Source organism: Choloepus didactylus, assembly GCF_015220235.1.
Source record: "Choloepus didactylus isolate mChoDid1 chromosome 23 unlocalized genomic scaffold, mChoDid1.pri SUPER_23_unloc1, whole genome shotgun sequence".
Taxonomy (NCBI): Eukaryota; Metazoa; Chordata; class Mammalia; order Pilosa; family Megalonychidae; genus Choloepus; species Choloepus didactylus.
This window is the reverse complement of record NW_023637590.1, coordinates 54139-69821: the sequence shown is the minus strand read 5'-3', so window position 1 is coordinate 69821 and position 15683 is coordinate 54139. Positions and strand designations below refer to the sequence as shown.

Below are 15683 nucleotides of genomic sequence, written 5' to 3'. Positions count from 1 at the left end.
GACTGGGCCTGGAACATTCCCTCCTGTTTCTCTTCTCTGTGCTCCCATAGGATCTGGCCCAGATCTTTATCACTGCAACTAAATTCCAACAAAGTTCATGTTCCAAACACACCTTTTCACTCTTTTGTTCAACAAAACCCAGTATCTAATTTAATTTCTGACATATATTGGATATTCAGTGATGTTTTAATGAGTAAATGAAGTAAATGAATCATGGTCACTGGACTTATTCAATATGACAGTGCAACAAAAATGCCAGAATTTCTTCAAGGAATTCTTCAGTTTAATAAACAAATAGAAATAAACAGGTCAAAAAAGAGGATAAAAATTGGACAGTGAGTGAAATAATGAAAAACCCAGGATAATGATATTATCAAAAGCAATATAGCACAGAGGGTAAAAGCTGGGATCTAGGCACAAGACTGCCTGTTCCCAATTCCTGATTTCCTACTTAAAGGTTTTGAAAACTCCTGTGTCTGACCTTTTCATCTGTAAAATGCATGGTAAAATCATACTTACTTCATGGGTTTATTATGAAGATTATATTGAATAGAAGAAGGGGCCAAAAACAGTGCCTAACATGTAGAAAGCTTTATGTAAGTGCTAGCTAGAATTATATTATTATGTACCCTTTTCAATCTCTAAAAAAGTTCTGTTTTGTGGCATGATTATCCTTACTAGTTATTTAATTTCTACAGTGTCTTCTACATGGGTTACTGCCTTAAAATTCTATTAATTACAAGTATAGAGGATCCTAGAGATATAAGTAACATTTAGGAGGGGTGAGTGGAATTTGGGAGGTTGAATAGCTGGATAATTTTAGACTCTGCCCATCGAATTTCAAGACAGTGGTTTCGTGCATGTATACCTGCCTTGAAAATATCTTGTCTTTCTACTGTCTTCTGGATCGATTATGGCATCATAGTAAATGACGGTACTATAACGTCCACCTTGTGGAAATTTAAAGATCAATTATATGGTGGGAAGCAAGTGTCCAGAGACCGTTTCCCAATATGAGGATGACGTGCATCCCAGGGACCGGCAGCGCCTGCAGTGCGCAGTGGAATCAGGGACAGGGTGCTGTGCCAGGGTCTGTGCCAGGACCTTCTGTGGGCCACAGGGTGGCAGAGCCGGGGCTGCTTGGCGCTCCTGTCCCCGGTGCCTGCAGGAGGCCCATGGAGGCGCTGCCTTCCCAAGTCACATCTCCGGGCCAGGCTTGCTGGGCTGCCCGCAGTGCTCGCCTGGTTCTTGGGGCCACTATGGATGAGGAGGCGGAGCAGCAGCGGGAGCCCAAAGGGCACCGGCCTGGATGCGGGGGACAAAGGGGAGGCCCCGGTCATCCAGGGGCTGCAGCCACCAAGCTGAGCATCAGGGGAGATGAGCCCCAAGGGGCTGAGCAGATTTTTTTTTTTGAGAGAGAGAAAGGCCAATTATTAAATTATTGAGATTGGTGTTTTGTGTCACCTTATAATTAAGCAGGTTAACAAAAAATACCCAAAAGTAAAGCTAAACCAAACAGAAAGCCAATATTCTAACATTTTACAATGTTTTAGACTGAACCGGTACAATTTTAAAGATGCTTCAAGCAGGGATATATAAACATTGAAAAAGAATTACGGATGTATGATTCCGAGGGAGTGACACTGAAATCTTTGGCCACTGCCTGCTGTGGGGGTTATGTGGGAAACTGTCCTGGAAAGGGAAAGTGAAGGACCCTGTGGCTGTCCAGAGTGCTGAAACAAAGCACAAAGTTTCAAGTTCTCCAACATTTACTGAGACAGGTCAGGAGGGATGCACTAAAAGAAAAGAATATCCCAGAGAAAACTGCCACTCACCCAACATGAAAACCGAAGCAAATTAATTTTTAAAATTAATGGTTTTTATGTCTGTTAGCTGGTTTTGGATGTGTGTGTGTGTGTGTGTGTGTGTGTGTGTGTGTGTGTGTGTGTGTGTGTTTTAGTCAAGTTGATTGAGTGCTATCCACATTTTAATAAGTCTGTTTTACAGCTCTCTGATAAAATTTAAGCTCTGAAAACAATGGCCATTTTCTTGATATTCCACTTTTACTACATGTCTTGAATCTTTATCTGGTTTATTTATTTTGCCCAGTATCCACTGTTTTCCCTCCTCCATATCACCCAGAACCTTGGCATCTGGAACAGGAAGTTTGTATTCCTTATCTTTTTGGTGGCATTTTTAATTTAATGCCCAAGCTATCTTTTATGCATCAGCAGCAAAGTCCCAGGTAGAGTGAAGGAACACACAGTACAAACCCTTAACAGTATCCCCCCATCCTCCTCTCTGTGTTAGGGAAACTTAAGGAAACAGCCATGGAAGCAGTGACACCTCCAGGGCTGAACTTGAGAGCAGCCAGGAGGCCTTGGCCATCACTCCAATGGCAGCTCTTCTGGTGCCTGGGGTGTGGTAAGAGGTATGCCCATGAATCAGGGAGCTGGGCATGGATATGCCAGGGTCCTGCCCTGGCCCACAGAACCCCAGAACTGCTGAGCAAATTTTGAAGGACACTCTTGGTCTTGCCTATCAGAGGAATAACAAGGCAGCCATCACCTACACTTAAGATTTGATGGTCAACTTAGTGCTTATACAGGGTCAGCTTGAAAATGTGGAAAAACTTTTTGAAGCAAAAATGAGTTATCTGCTTAGAGAGGTCATGAAGCAGGAAGACAATGCAATTGTTGCAATCTCCCTGATGCTGGCCAGGATTCATACTGTCCAGAATAGACAGGAATTTGCTCTTGCTGGCTATGAATTCTGCATTTCAACTTTAAAGGGAAAAATTGAAAGAGAAAAGGAATTAGCAGAAGACTATGTCAGTGGAGGAGAAAGCCAATCTCCACCTCCTCCTGGGTATGTGTTTGGATATTTTTGCCTGCTACCATCTATTTTCCAAGTGGCCATCAAGGCACAAAAGGTGTTTGAAAAAGCTTTACAGATTTCTGAAGGAATATAAGAAAAAAGACATCCCTAGACTGTCTTGCTGATAAGTCACCTGCCTACAAGCCTGGATGTCAGGGCTGCTCAGATGAGGCCTATGCTTATGTGCAAAGGGCATCAGACCTTGCAAGACACATAAAACACCCCAAGCTACACATGCTTAGCAATCTAGCTGCAGTTCTGATGCACAGAGAATGAGATGCACAAGCAAGAGAGATCTTCCAGGAAGCACTGAAGCAAGTGGACCTGAAAAGATATGAGGTTTCTATGCACACATCAGTGAAGAGTTGACTGAGCTGTCAAACACTGGAACTTTTATTTTTATGCCCTAAGTGCATTTTTAAAGAGAGTAATTTCCACTAACCCAAAGGAACAGCTATTATGCCCTATTCAGTGACATCCAAATCAATGACTTAAAGTCCTGTGTTCGTGATACTGATATTTCCTCACCGTAGCCTTGGTGAAGGATAATTTGTATAGACTCTATCACTTTTCTTTTTTAAGGAGAAACAACTCTCACCCTCTGACCCCCAATGGATTTTGTTCTGATGATGGATATGAAGTGATGCTTTCATTTATAACATCCAACAGAGAGCAGCCCATGGTGGTCTGGGTGTAACTAGATGCAGATGGGCCAGGCTTTCCCCTGGGGGGTGTCTGTGGGATGACCCAGCCTCACAGCAACACACTAAAATCTTGGCCCATTGATTTGCTGCCCTCCCTTCTCTTACTTTTTCAGTAACTGCCAGAAGAAACCTCCCTGTCTCCTGGCAAATGGGATTATGGTGAGTTGTTTTTCTTATGCTATGCTATAATATGCTTATTTCATTCATGAATCCCAGTGTGGGATTTTAATACATTAAGGCAGAAAAGTGACCTCTTGAGTTTGCCTCCAGAGCAAAATTTTAAAGTGAGATTTTGGCCCTTGAAAGCATAGCACCATACGATTATTGTAAAAGCAACCTGTATGTTTTTCTATGTATCTGGTTTTTACAACTATGAAATGGGAAGACAAAGAATGATTTATCTCTGGCTTTTCAGTGCTATTTGAGCAATTCAACTTCCCTTGCAATCGAGGTCACAGAGCAGGGTCACCTGGCAGCTCTTTAAGGACACACATGCCCGGGTGCACACTGACCTCGCCTCAGTGCAGCCCCTGCAGGAATTGTATTCAGAAGCAGGTACAAGTGGCATTACCCCGAGTAAGGGATTTGTGGAGGAGGTATGTGAGGTCAGGGGTCATAAAGGGGAATTTCTAGGTCATGAATCAGGTGACCTGGGTAGGTGCTGAGCTGAGCAGGGACACATGGCCTCCAGGTGGGTCCTCTTGGGCAGGATAGGGTCCCCCAGGTGGGCTCTAATCAGCTCCCTGGCACCTCTTTATTGCTCCTGGCAGCTGAGAACACTGGATCTCCAAGCCCCACCAATGCCACCTCAATTTTACACCCTCCAGTAAGCATGGGGGTCCCTGAGCCCTGCAGGAGCCTCTGGTCCTGGGCCCTGTCTAGGGTCTGCTGAAGGTGACCCAGCTCTACTTTCCATGATGCTCCTTGCTGACCTGGCCAGGACTCAGAAGCTTGGGGAGGCTTTGGTAGCCCAGGCAGCCTGGGGGTCTCAGATCTGGGTGAAAAGGGGCAGACCTGCTCATTGTTTGCCCTCAGTCCTCCTGGGTCTTGAAGGAGCATGTGGCAGACAGGGGAAGGGGTTTTTGTCTCACTTCCCCATCTGCATGTGTCACTGTGGGTAGCACTGCTGTCTCTATCCCACACCTGACAGTAATAGCCTCATCCTCAGCCTGGATGCTGCTGATGGTCAGGGTGCCTGTGTTCCCTGATTTGGTGCTAGAGAATTGCTCAGGAATCCTTGAGGGTTTTCTATCATAATATATAACCTGCATTGGGGCCTGGCCTGGCTTCTGCTGGAACCACTGAACACTTTTACTTCCAATGTTGTTTCCCCCACAGGTGAGCCTGGCTGTCTGTCCCAGGGCCACTGACACTGAGCGTGGCTGGGTCACCTCATAGGAAGCCACAGAGACTGGAAGAGGAGAAAAAGAGCTGAGCTTGGTGTGTGAGCCTCATCCCCAGGAGATTCCCTCCTATCTTGCCTGGAAGTAGCTGAAGGGAATTTGTGCACCCACAGCTCCAGCTCCCATCAGCTCTGACCCCAGTGGCCCTGGGGCCATCCTGGTAGATGGAGCCTCTGAACTGATGAGAAAATCCTGCCACTGTTCAGGGGCTCAGAGTCCAGGGAGCAAGGAACTTTGCTACATGCACAACCCTGGACAGCAGCACGTGTGCAGTGAGCCAGGAGGGTGAGAAGGAAAGGGGTCCAGGCCATGGTGGAGGTGCCCCCAGATCTGCTCCCTGAGGCCCTGATGATGGGCTGTTTCCCTCCAAACCTCTCTTATCTCCAGGGTTAAGAGCACTTCAGTGTATGCAAATTGATCTGAGCTCAGGGTTTGGTCCTGGAAGAGTTTTGTGGCTTCCAGAGAAAGGCTCAGTCCCCAGGGACACAGAAGGAAAGGTGCAGCCCCGGCAGACCCACCCTCAGCCCACAAGATTCCATGACCCTGGGTCCCTCTCTACCCCCAGATCTCATCTTTGCCTTGTCCTGGGTGGGCCTGGCCATTGCAGAGCACAGAGGGACATCTGTCTCCACTTTCCAGGGAACCCAAATCCCAACCCATGAGGTGATCCTGGGCCCTGTCTTGCAATTGGCCAAAGAGTCACTGCATTGACAGGGGTTGACCTGGGACCACAGAACCTTGCTCTGCCTCATGTGGGCTCCACTGAAAGGCTTTTAACTTTGTTCCAAGGCTCATGGGTTTCCTCTCTATAATTGGTCTGTGTCTGAATCAGGATTGGGGATACTTTGGAGACTTTACATAGGAGCCAGATTAAAATGCCTCCTCTGCTAAGTACCTATGAAGTTTTCAAAGATCAGTTCAGGTGCTGTACATGTCTGCTTTTGGCTGTGCACTCCTGGGGCAGGTCATAGGGTCTTTGCCTCGGTGTCCCCCATGTGTGGTCAGAGCCAGGGCCAGCACAGAGGCTTATTTGCTCTGTAAGAAATGCCTGCTCAGTAAGAGCATGAGAGCAGGATGGGAGCTATGGGAACAGCACCATCAATTTTATTTTTATTAATTTTCCTTCCCTTAATTTGGAAATTTATTAAGTTAAAGAAGAAAATAAAAGAAATCACATTGAAGTGTACAAAAGGCTTCATGGCAACTCTAGAATTCCAAGCACTGGAATACAGGAAATTAAATTTTGCACCTGCCTCTGGCAAGGGACAGAGAAAACCAGTCCCAGCGCAGTGCCCTGTGGGAGGTGCTTTCAGAAAGAGTGAGAAGCATGACTGGGGAGCAGATGGAGGATCACAATGCCTGCACCTGCAGAGAGAGGAGGAGCCATCTCCAAGAAAGGAGAATTTTGACATCAGTGCCAAGGATGATCCGGTAAACACAGAATGATGCCGCCTTCTTCATGTCTGAGGCCAGTGTCACTAACTTTTCCTGCACCTTAGAACTCTCCAGATGCTCCAGGCCCTTCCATCTCCAGTCTCTTTGCCAGGTGACTGACTCTCTGCTGCCCCCTGGTGGCCACTCCACAATGGCTGCTGCAGGCACAAAGAGCGTCCTTGTCCAGGTGGAGATGCAGAACATTCTGCTCAGGTTCAAGATTCCTGGTCCGTGGACAGCTGGCCCCAGGGGTGAAATTGTTCTCTCTGTCCCCACCTGCCTCAAGACCTGGAATGTGAGGCTCAGATTATCCATGAAAACATGCACTGTCCCATTTGGGTGAGGAGGCAGGGCTGATGTGGGCATCTTCACATGACCCTGGGTGGTGGGTTGTCCTGTATGGTGTACCTGAGTATTGCAGTAGGGGCACAGGCACATGGATTTGCTCCTACTGTTGCTGGCTGCATGTCCAGGACCCATGTGGGTTGGTGTTTGCTGCTCTGAAAATCCCAGACAGGAGCATGTCCACCTATTTGTGTTTTTTCAGACCCACAGTCCAGGGACTGGGAACTCAGCATTGAAGAAAACAACTGCTCTGCTCCCAGGAACTTACCATTTCTAGTTGGCATAAATGAGGAACACATTCACCTTGCAGGCCCAGCAGAGCTTGCCCATGACCTGCTAACTTTACCTTATCTGCTATGGTCATTTAATAGCCAAACACTTGTTCCTCCTAAGCCAGGGGCAGCCAGGGTTGACTGAGTGGCCTAGTGCTGGCCAATGGGATGTAGATGTTAGTTGTCTATAACCATCACAGGGAAACTTCTGGATTGTTTTGGAAAGAATCATACTGATTAGTGCATCACATTTCTTCTTGAATAAAATTGTGATAGCTGGAGCTTCAGCAGCCACTTAGAGAACTTAAGTCAACAAGAGTGGAAGCCAAGCCAGCATGGAAGAGAAATTTTGAAAGACACTGGGTCCCTTATGGAACTGGGACATATCTGCAGTATAGAGATAGACTTTGAGTAAGATTCATACCACAAGATATATATTTTAATAAATTATATCTATGCAGCATTTATTTATCCAACATGAATTTATTTATTGATATCCTTGTAAAACATTGTTGAATCAGACATATCTTTATTCAGTAGAGAGATGAGTGAAAAGACAAGTTCAGGGCTGGTTGAATGGGAATGAGGTGGTGGAAGTGAGGATCTGTCCAAGTCAGAGCATGGGCAACCTCCCCAGAGGGGATTGAGGTGAGGAAGGCACTGGAACTGGCTGAGCCATGGACAGGCTGGAAGGTGGGGCAGGCTCTCACTAAATGTGGAATGTGAGTGCAATTGGGCAGCTTTTCCCAGAGCAGGGAGAGGCCTGGATTGAGGGCAGTGCTGTGGTTCCCAATTCAACTATCAAATCCCATCACCCATCAGAGGACAGAGTATCTCTTGTAACACTGTCATCACACCCAGTCACTTTACAATTGAAAACCATCTTAAATCAGGACTAAACTCTGTATCTAATTAAGTCCAGACTCAGACACCCCAGTTGGGTCACCCCTCAGCCCTGGGAGGCAGGTGTCCTACCACACAGTCCAGGGAACTGAGGCCCAGGGAGGTTACAGCACAAGCCTAGTGAGAATGAGTGGTCCAGTCTGAACAGGAACCTGGTACAAAAACCAAGCCAAAGCTTTCCCCAGCACATCATGGAGCAGGGGAAAAATTGGGGTTGGACAGTGAGAGTGCAGCCAAGTTAGGTCAGCCTGGGTTACAGTGTTGGGTTATACCAGCTTGGGAAAGAGAATCTGTCAGGGACATTCAGGAAGCCATTGTTTTCTCTAGAATTTACCAGCACAGGGCTGTCCTGGCTTCTGCATATATGGCAGCTCTCTCAAGGCCATGGTCCTGCAGGGAGAGGAGACCTGAGGCTGAGGGTCCATTCCCAGGAGGTCCCACTATTCAGCAGCTCCCAGGATGGGCTGAAAGCAGGCCCAGGACAGGTTCCTGGGGTGCTGAGGCTGTGACAGGGCCTGAGGGCAGCACCTGTGCAGACAGTGAGGCGGTTTGGCTGGGAGGGGTGTGGGCCATGGAGGAAACATCCCCAGAGCTCTATCTTCTGATGTCCCACAATTGGGCAGGGCTCCCCAGGCCCCTCTTATCCCAGGAAGGAAGATGCACTTGGTAGTTTGGCTGCAAGTAAGTAGGTGCTAGAATAAATGGTTCCTAAGGAAGAAAAATGGGCCTTGTCAAAAGGGTAAGGATGAGTGTGGGCTTCTTCAGATACTATTTGTAGTCCCACAATGTTTTACCAAAAAGAGATTGATTTTTGCCCTTTAAGCTGCAGCTTCAGTGTTGCCATAAAAGAATTGATGTTTCTGCCCCATTTTCTGCCAGGTACTGACTTCTGGTTGTGAACTTTATGGCAACGCTGACCCCTGCAGGGAAGTGACCATGGTGGATGTGAGAATAACCAGGAAGAAAGACTTTTCCCTGACACATAGTGAACAAATAAACCACAAGTTTCTGAATTTTCTGTTTAAATACTGCCTTTCAAGAATTGCAAATTAAATGAATGAATGAATGAAACCCTTTCTTCAACATTCAATTTTGGCTCTGAGAGTTTCTTATAAACACCCAATAACAAAATTCAAATGATAAATGGAAGGGGGTGACAGGGTTCAGTGCCATTTGGGACAGAAAGGACTTGATGCATATAAGGGGATCTGGCAGGTTGGGGTGTGGCCAGGAGGGAAAGTAGAAGAATGACATGAGAGGGTCTCATCAGATCCCCCTAGGTGGTGATGCTGGCTGTCCTGGGGGATGAAGTCAAGCCCAGAAGGTTCTACTGCATAAGGGAGGGACTGTGCTAGACCAGCTGGGTGGTGACGTTCTTGTTCCACTTCCCCATGTGTCTGTGTCACTGTGGCCCACTGCCTGCTGCTCCCACTGCCATAGTCTACAGCACAGGAACAGGCAGCCTCATCCTTGTCCTGGGCCCCACTGATGGTCAGGGTGGCTGTGTTCCCAGAATCGGTGCCAGAGAATTGGTCAGGGATCTCCAAGGGCCGGTTGTTATTTTGGTAGACGACCAGCACCAGGGCCTGGCCTGGCTTCTATTGGAACCAATGGACATACTTATTCCTGAGGTTGTTTCCCCCACAGGTGAGTCTGGCCATCTGTCCCAGGGCCACCAACTCTGCATGTGGCTGTGTCAGCTCATAGGAGGCCATGAAGGCTGCAGGAGGAGAAAAAGAGAGGTGGGCTTTGTGGGAGGGGCTCATCCCCAGGAGATTCCCATCCTTCCATGCCTGTAGTGAGCTCCAGGGAGTTTGGGTGCCCACAGCTCCAGTTCACATCAACTTCCACCTTAGTGGCCCTCTGGCTGGGCTGGTGGATGGAGACTGGGAACTAATGACAAAAACCACCCTTTCCCATGGCAGGTGCCATTGTGTTCTCAGGGGCTCAGAGCCCAGTAAGAAAAGAAATTTGCAGTGGGTGTGATCTTGGGTGGCAGCACCTGTGCAGTGAGCAAGGAGAGTGAGGAGGACAGGGGTCCAGGCCATGGTCAAGGCACCCCAATTTCTGTTCTCTGAGTCCTTGAGGATGGACTCATTTCCCACAGGCCTCTTTTATCTTCTGGGTGAAAAGAGCTTCCAGTTATGCAAATCAGCCTGAGCTCAGAGGTTGGTCCTGAGGGAGTATTGTGGCTTCCAGAGAAGGGCCTAGTCCCCAGGGACATAGAGAGGGCAGGTGCACCCTCTGCTGACCCATGCCCTGCATATGGAATCTCCTCCACCTGCTGGTCCCATTACCCTGGGGTATGTCTGCACCCTTAGACTTTCTCCTGGCCTTCTCCTGGGCTGGGCTGGTCATGGCAGGGCTCATAGGGGACATCTCTCTGTGTTTTCCAGGGAACCTGGAAACCCTGCCCATGGGGTGAACCTGGGTCCCACACTGGAGCAGCCAGAGTGTCACAGATCTGGGTGATCCTGGGACCGCAGACCTTATTCCATCCCATCCGGTTACAATCAAGGAGTGAAAACCCAGTGGTTTCTTGTTCATAATCATTTTGTGCCTGAGGCAAATGTCAGATACTTTGGTAGTTTGCATAGGCCTGATTGAAATTCCTCCTTGCCAAATGCACATGATGGCTTCAAAGATCCATTCAGGTGATGTACATGTCTGCCCTTGACTGAGAACTCCTGGGGCAGGTCACAGGGGCTTTGCCTCAGTGTCCCCTGTGTGAGTTTAGGAGAGTACAAGGCAGAGGCTTGTTTGCTCTATAAAAATATTTGCTCAGTAAGAGGATGAGAGCAGGATGAGAGCTATAGGAAAAACATAATTTTGTTGTTTTTAATTTTCCTTCACTTCATGCAGCAAATGTATTAAGTAACACACAAACACACATTTAAACCTACAAAAAGATTAGAGTAACTGTAGTGAGTCAGGCACTTGAAAACAGGAAATTAAATTCTGTACCCTGTCTCCCAGAGGCCAACAGATAAGTCCAGGCCCAGCACCCTGTGGGAGGTGCTTTCAGGAATAATGAGATGCACAGAAGCAGAGTGGTTAGAGGAGATGTGATACCTGGACTTTAGGCAGAGAAAGAAGTGCCATCTCCAAAAGCCAGGGAGGAGACCCACCAAACAGAATTTATGTGTCAATTAAAATCCTGTAGAGAGAGAAGGATGCTTTCTCCTTCAGGTCTGAAGTCAGCATCACTAAACTTCCCTGCATATTAGCATGCCCCTGGTGCCCAGGGACCACCCACATCCAGTGCCTTTGCCAGGTGATTCTCTGAGGTCCCCAGGTGGTGATCCACCATGCCTGCTGCAGGCAGAGGGAGTCCCTGTCCAGGTGGAGATGCAGAACCTCCAGCTCAGGGCTGAGATCCCTTCATTCAGGGTCAGCTGGCCCCATGGGTAGATTTTCTCTTCTCTGTGTGTCCCCACCTGCCTCAAGACCTAGAATGAGGGGCTCAGAATATCCAAGAAAATTTGCACAGTCCCTTTTGGACAAGAAGGAGGCAGGGCTGACTCAAGCACCTACACATGTCCTTGAATGGTGGGTGGACTTGCAAGTGGTGCCTGAATGTTACCATAGGGGACACAGGGACATGGGTTTGCTGTTACTGCTGCTTGTTCATCCAGGGCTGATGTGGGGTGGTGTTTACTTTTGTGAAAATCACAGGAGAACCTTCTCCTACTCATGTTTATTCAGATCCATCCAGTTTGGTTCCCACATCCCAGAGACTGGGAACTCAACAGTGAAAAACACAAAGTCTCTGATCCCAAGGGTTTCTAATCATGGGGGTGTGGAAAATGGAACACATTTGCCTTGCTAACCCAGCAAACTTCATCAGCCATCTCCCAACCACCTACTATGGTCAATTAATTGTCAAACACTTGCTTTCCTGGCCCCGTGAAGCCGGGATTGATCATGTGACCCAGTTTTGGCCAATGGGATGTAAATATGAGTTATCTGGCAAATCTCACAGGGAGACTTTGGTGTTTTGGAAAATAATCAGACAGTATCATGGCATCACATTTGTTCTTGAATAATGCTGTGATAGCTGGAGCTTCAGCAGTCATCCAGAGGCCTTGTGTCAACAAGAATGGAAGTCAAGCCATTGTACAGAAAACAGAAATTTAGAAGATGATGGGTCCCTGATGGAACTGGAGCATATCTGGAGTAAAGAGAGAGAGAGAAGATAGATAGATAGAGAGAGAGACAGAGAGAGAGAGGGAGGGAGGGAGGGAGGGAGAGAGTGAGAGACAGAGAGAGAGAGAGATAGAGAGAGAGAGGGAGAGAGGGAGAGAGAGAGAGAGAGAGAGAGAGAGAGAGAGAGAGAGATCTCTAGATAGCTCTCTCTCTATTTATTGAGTGCCTCTTCTAGATCGATAGAGTAAGATTTACCCCACAAAATGTTTATATTACTAAATTAGCCATATAGTTATCTTTCTGTCTATCCATCTAACTAATGAACTAACCAGATATTTTGTTTATCCAACAAGCATTTCTTTATTGATATGCTTGGGAAACCAAGTTGAATCAGGCATGATATCTCTGCATAGGGGAGTTTTGAGTGAAAAATCAACTGCTGGGTGATAGCAGATCAAGGGAGAGTCTGTTCCCAAGCTCTGAACTTGGGCCACCATTCCAGAGAAGCATGGGTGGAGGAAGGAAGGCTCTGGGACTGGCTGGGCCCTGGACAGGCTGGAAGGTGGGGTGGCCCTCACTGGATGGGGGATGTGGGTGCAATTGGGCAGCTTTTCCCAGAGCAAGGGTGGTGTCTGGATTGGGAGCAGTGCTGTGCTTCCCAGATCCCATTGTCAGGACCCACCACCCAACAGAGGACAAAGAAGGGTCTCTTGTGACCCTGGTATCCCAGAGTCACTTTCCACAACTGGGAACATCTTCAATCAGGACTGAGCTCTGCATTTACTCTAGGCTGGTCCCAGTCACTAACCATTTGGACCTGCCCACAGCCTTGGGAGTCAGGTGTCCTAGTGCACAGACCAGAGAACTGAGGTCCAGGGAGGTCAGGACACAACCTCATGGGCATGTATGGCCCAATCTGAACCTGAACCCAGTGCAGACTCTAAGCCAAGGCTTTCTCCAGCCCATCATGGGGCAGGTGAAGGATTGGGGTTGGACAGTGGGAGGGCAGCAAGATTGGATCATACTTGTTTAAGGGATAAAAGCCCACATCCTGGATCCCTGTGTTGAGATTTTCCAGCTTGGGATACAGAGTCTATCAAGGACCCCAGAGGAGCCATTGTTATCTCTAGAAATAGTCAGCACAGGGCTGCCCTGGTTTCTGTAGAGATGGCATCTCTCCCAAGGGCATGAACCTGCAGAGACAGGAGACCCAAGGCTGAGGGTACATTCCCAAGAGGTCCCATCATTCAGCAGCTCCCAGGATGGGCTGAGAGCAGGTCCAGGGCAGGTTCCTGTGGGGGCTGAGGCTTGGGTGGGGTCTGGGGGGCAGCACCTGTGCAGAGATTGAGGAGGGTGAGCAAGGAGGGGACTGGGCCATGGAGAAGACACCTGAAGGGTTCATCCTGAGATCCCACACAGGGCAGGGATCACCAGACCCATTTTATCTTCCCAGGAAGGAAGATGCCCTGGTAGGTTGGTTGCAGTTAAGTATGTGCTGCACTAGATGGTTCCCAATGTAGATAAGGGGGGCCTGGTCAGGAAGGAAATGATGAGGGAGGGGGCACTCACTTCAGACCTCACTTATAGCCCCACAGTGTCTTTCCAGAACCAGGTGGAGGTCTCTGCCCTTCAAGCTGCAGCTTCAGGATTTGTTATAAAATAGTGGATGTCTCTGCCCCATTTGCTGGCAGGTGTTGGTTTCTGGTTGTGAACTTTGTGGCAACAGTGTCCCCTGCAGGGGATGTGACCATGGTGGATTTGAGAATACCCAGGAGGAAGGCTTTTTCCCATGTCATATAATGAACACATGAGCCACAATTGTCTGAAATTTCCACTTAAATTGCACCCCCATTAAAATGTAGTGAAGGGCTGAGTATGATGCAGCATAGAGAGGTGTGGAATTTACTTAGTCCTCTAGAGCTACTGGTAAATAACCAGAAACAACTAGCAAATAATCTGGAACAACTGTTGGAAGACATCCGTGAGTGGACACATATCATACAGCAGCCTAGAATGGGTGGAATGGCTGATATTGTAGCACAGAATCATACATGAAGCTCGGCCAACCTGGAGCTGTGAATGGGAAGTGGGACTTGGTGAGTTTGTATAGGCTTGGGTGAAATCCCAATACATCCCAGAGTGATATGGGCAGAGAGTAAAAGTGTATTCATGTCCCCTACCCCCACCCCCTGAGGAACTGGGGAAAAATGTGGAAATGCTGGACTTCCCCACCTGGGCTATTGCTGATTATCCTGCAAACCTTGAGGACTGCCAATTTAGTGGGCCAACCCCTTGATCTCAGGGACTCCCCTTGTGAGACCATTTGCTGCAAGTAAGAGGTTAAGTCCACTTTTAATTGTGCCTAGAAATCCTCCCCAGAGAGCCTCTTTGTTGCTCAGATGTGGCCTCTCTCTCTAAACCCACTTGGCAAGTGAACTCACTACCCTCCCCCATATATGGGACTTGACGCCCAGAGGTGTGAATCCCCTGGCAATGCAGGAAATGACTCCTGGAGATGAGTCTCGACCCAGCATTGTGGGTTTGAGAGGATCTTCTTGACCAAAAGGGGGAAGTGAGATGAAACAAAATAAGGTTTCAGAGGCAGAGAGATTACAAATTGAGTCAAGAAGTCACTCTGGAAGGTATTCTTATGCACTATATAGATATCATTTTTTGTTTTAGTGGGTTGGAATGGCTAGAGGGAAATACCTGAAGCTGTCAAACTGCAACCAGTGACCTTGATTCTTGAAGATAATTGTATAACTGTGTAACTTGCACAGTGTGACTGTGTGATTGTGAAATCTTGTGGCTTGCACTCCCTTTGTCCTGTGTATGAACAGATGAGTGGAAAAATGGGGATAAAAATTAAATGAAGAATAGGGTGGGATGGAGGGGATGGAAAGATTTAGGTGTTCTTTTTTGCTTTTATCCTTATTTTGGAGGAAGGAAAGTTTCAAAAATTGATTCTGGTGATGAACACACAAATGTATGATGGTGCTGTGAACAACTGTACATTGTGGTAACTGTAGGGTGGGTGACTATATCTCAGTAAAACTGTATTTTTTTTAAAAAAAGTAAATAAACAAGTATTGGGAGGAGGGAAATGGGATGCTTTGGATGTTCTTTTAATTTTAATTTTAATTTTATTTTTTGGAGAGATGAAAATGTTAAGGATTGGTTTGATGAATGACAACTCTATGATGATTCTATGAACAACAGATTGTACACTTTGAATGATTGTATGTCATGTGATTATATCTCAATAAAATTGCATAAAATGACCCACCCACAATAGGTCTTCACTCATAAGAATGAATTTAAAAACATGGCCTTTTCTGGGGTACATAAGAGTTTCAAACCAGCACACCCACCCTAATTCAGTAGACATCCTAAAGACATCTGCAAACACCTATATCCAAGAGAGGTCATACAAGTACTAAGGATTACAAAACATAATTCTGAGGGACATAATATGACCCTCAACATTCTGTTATGGTGGGTACATGACAATACGCCTTTGTGAAAACCCACAGAGCTGTACAACATAAAGAGTGATTCTTCATTACAATGTATCAGTATTTCCCTTTAATTGTACCCAC

General features: G+C 47.2%; 1 pseudogene; it reads left to right on the top strand.

The window, feature by feature from the left end:
- The first annotated feature begins 2458 nt into the window (after positions 1-2458).
- On the top strand, positions 2459-3287 carry LOC119524817 (annotated as a pseudogene).
- The last annotated feature ends 12396 nt before the right edge of the window (positions 3288-15683 follow it).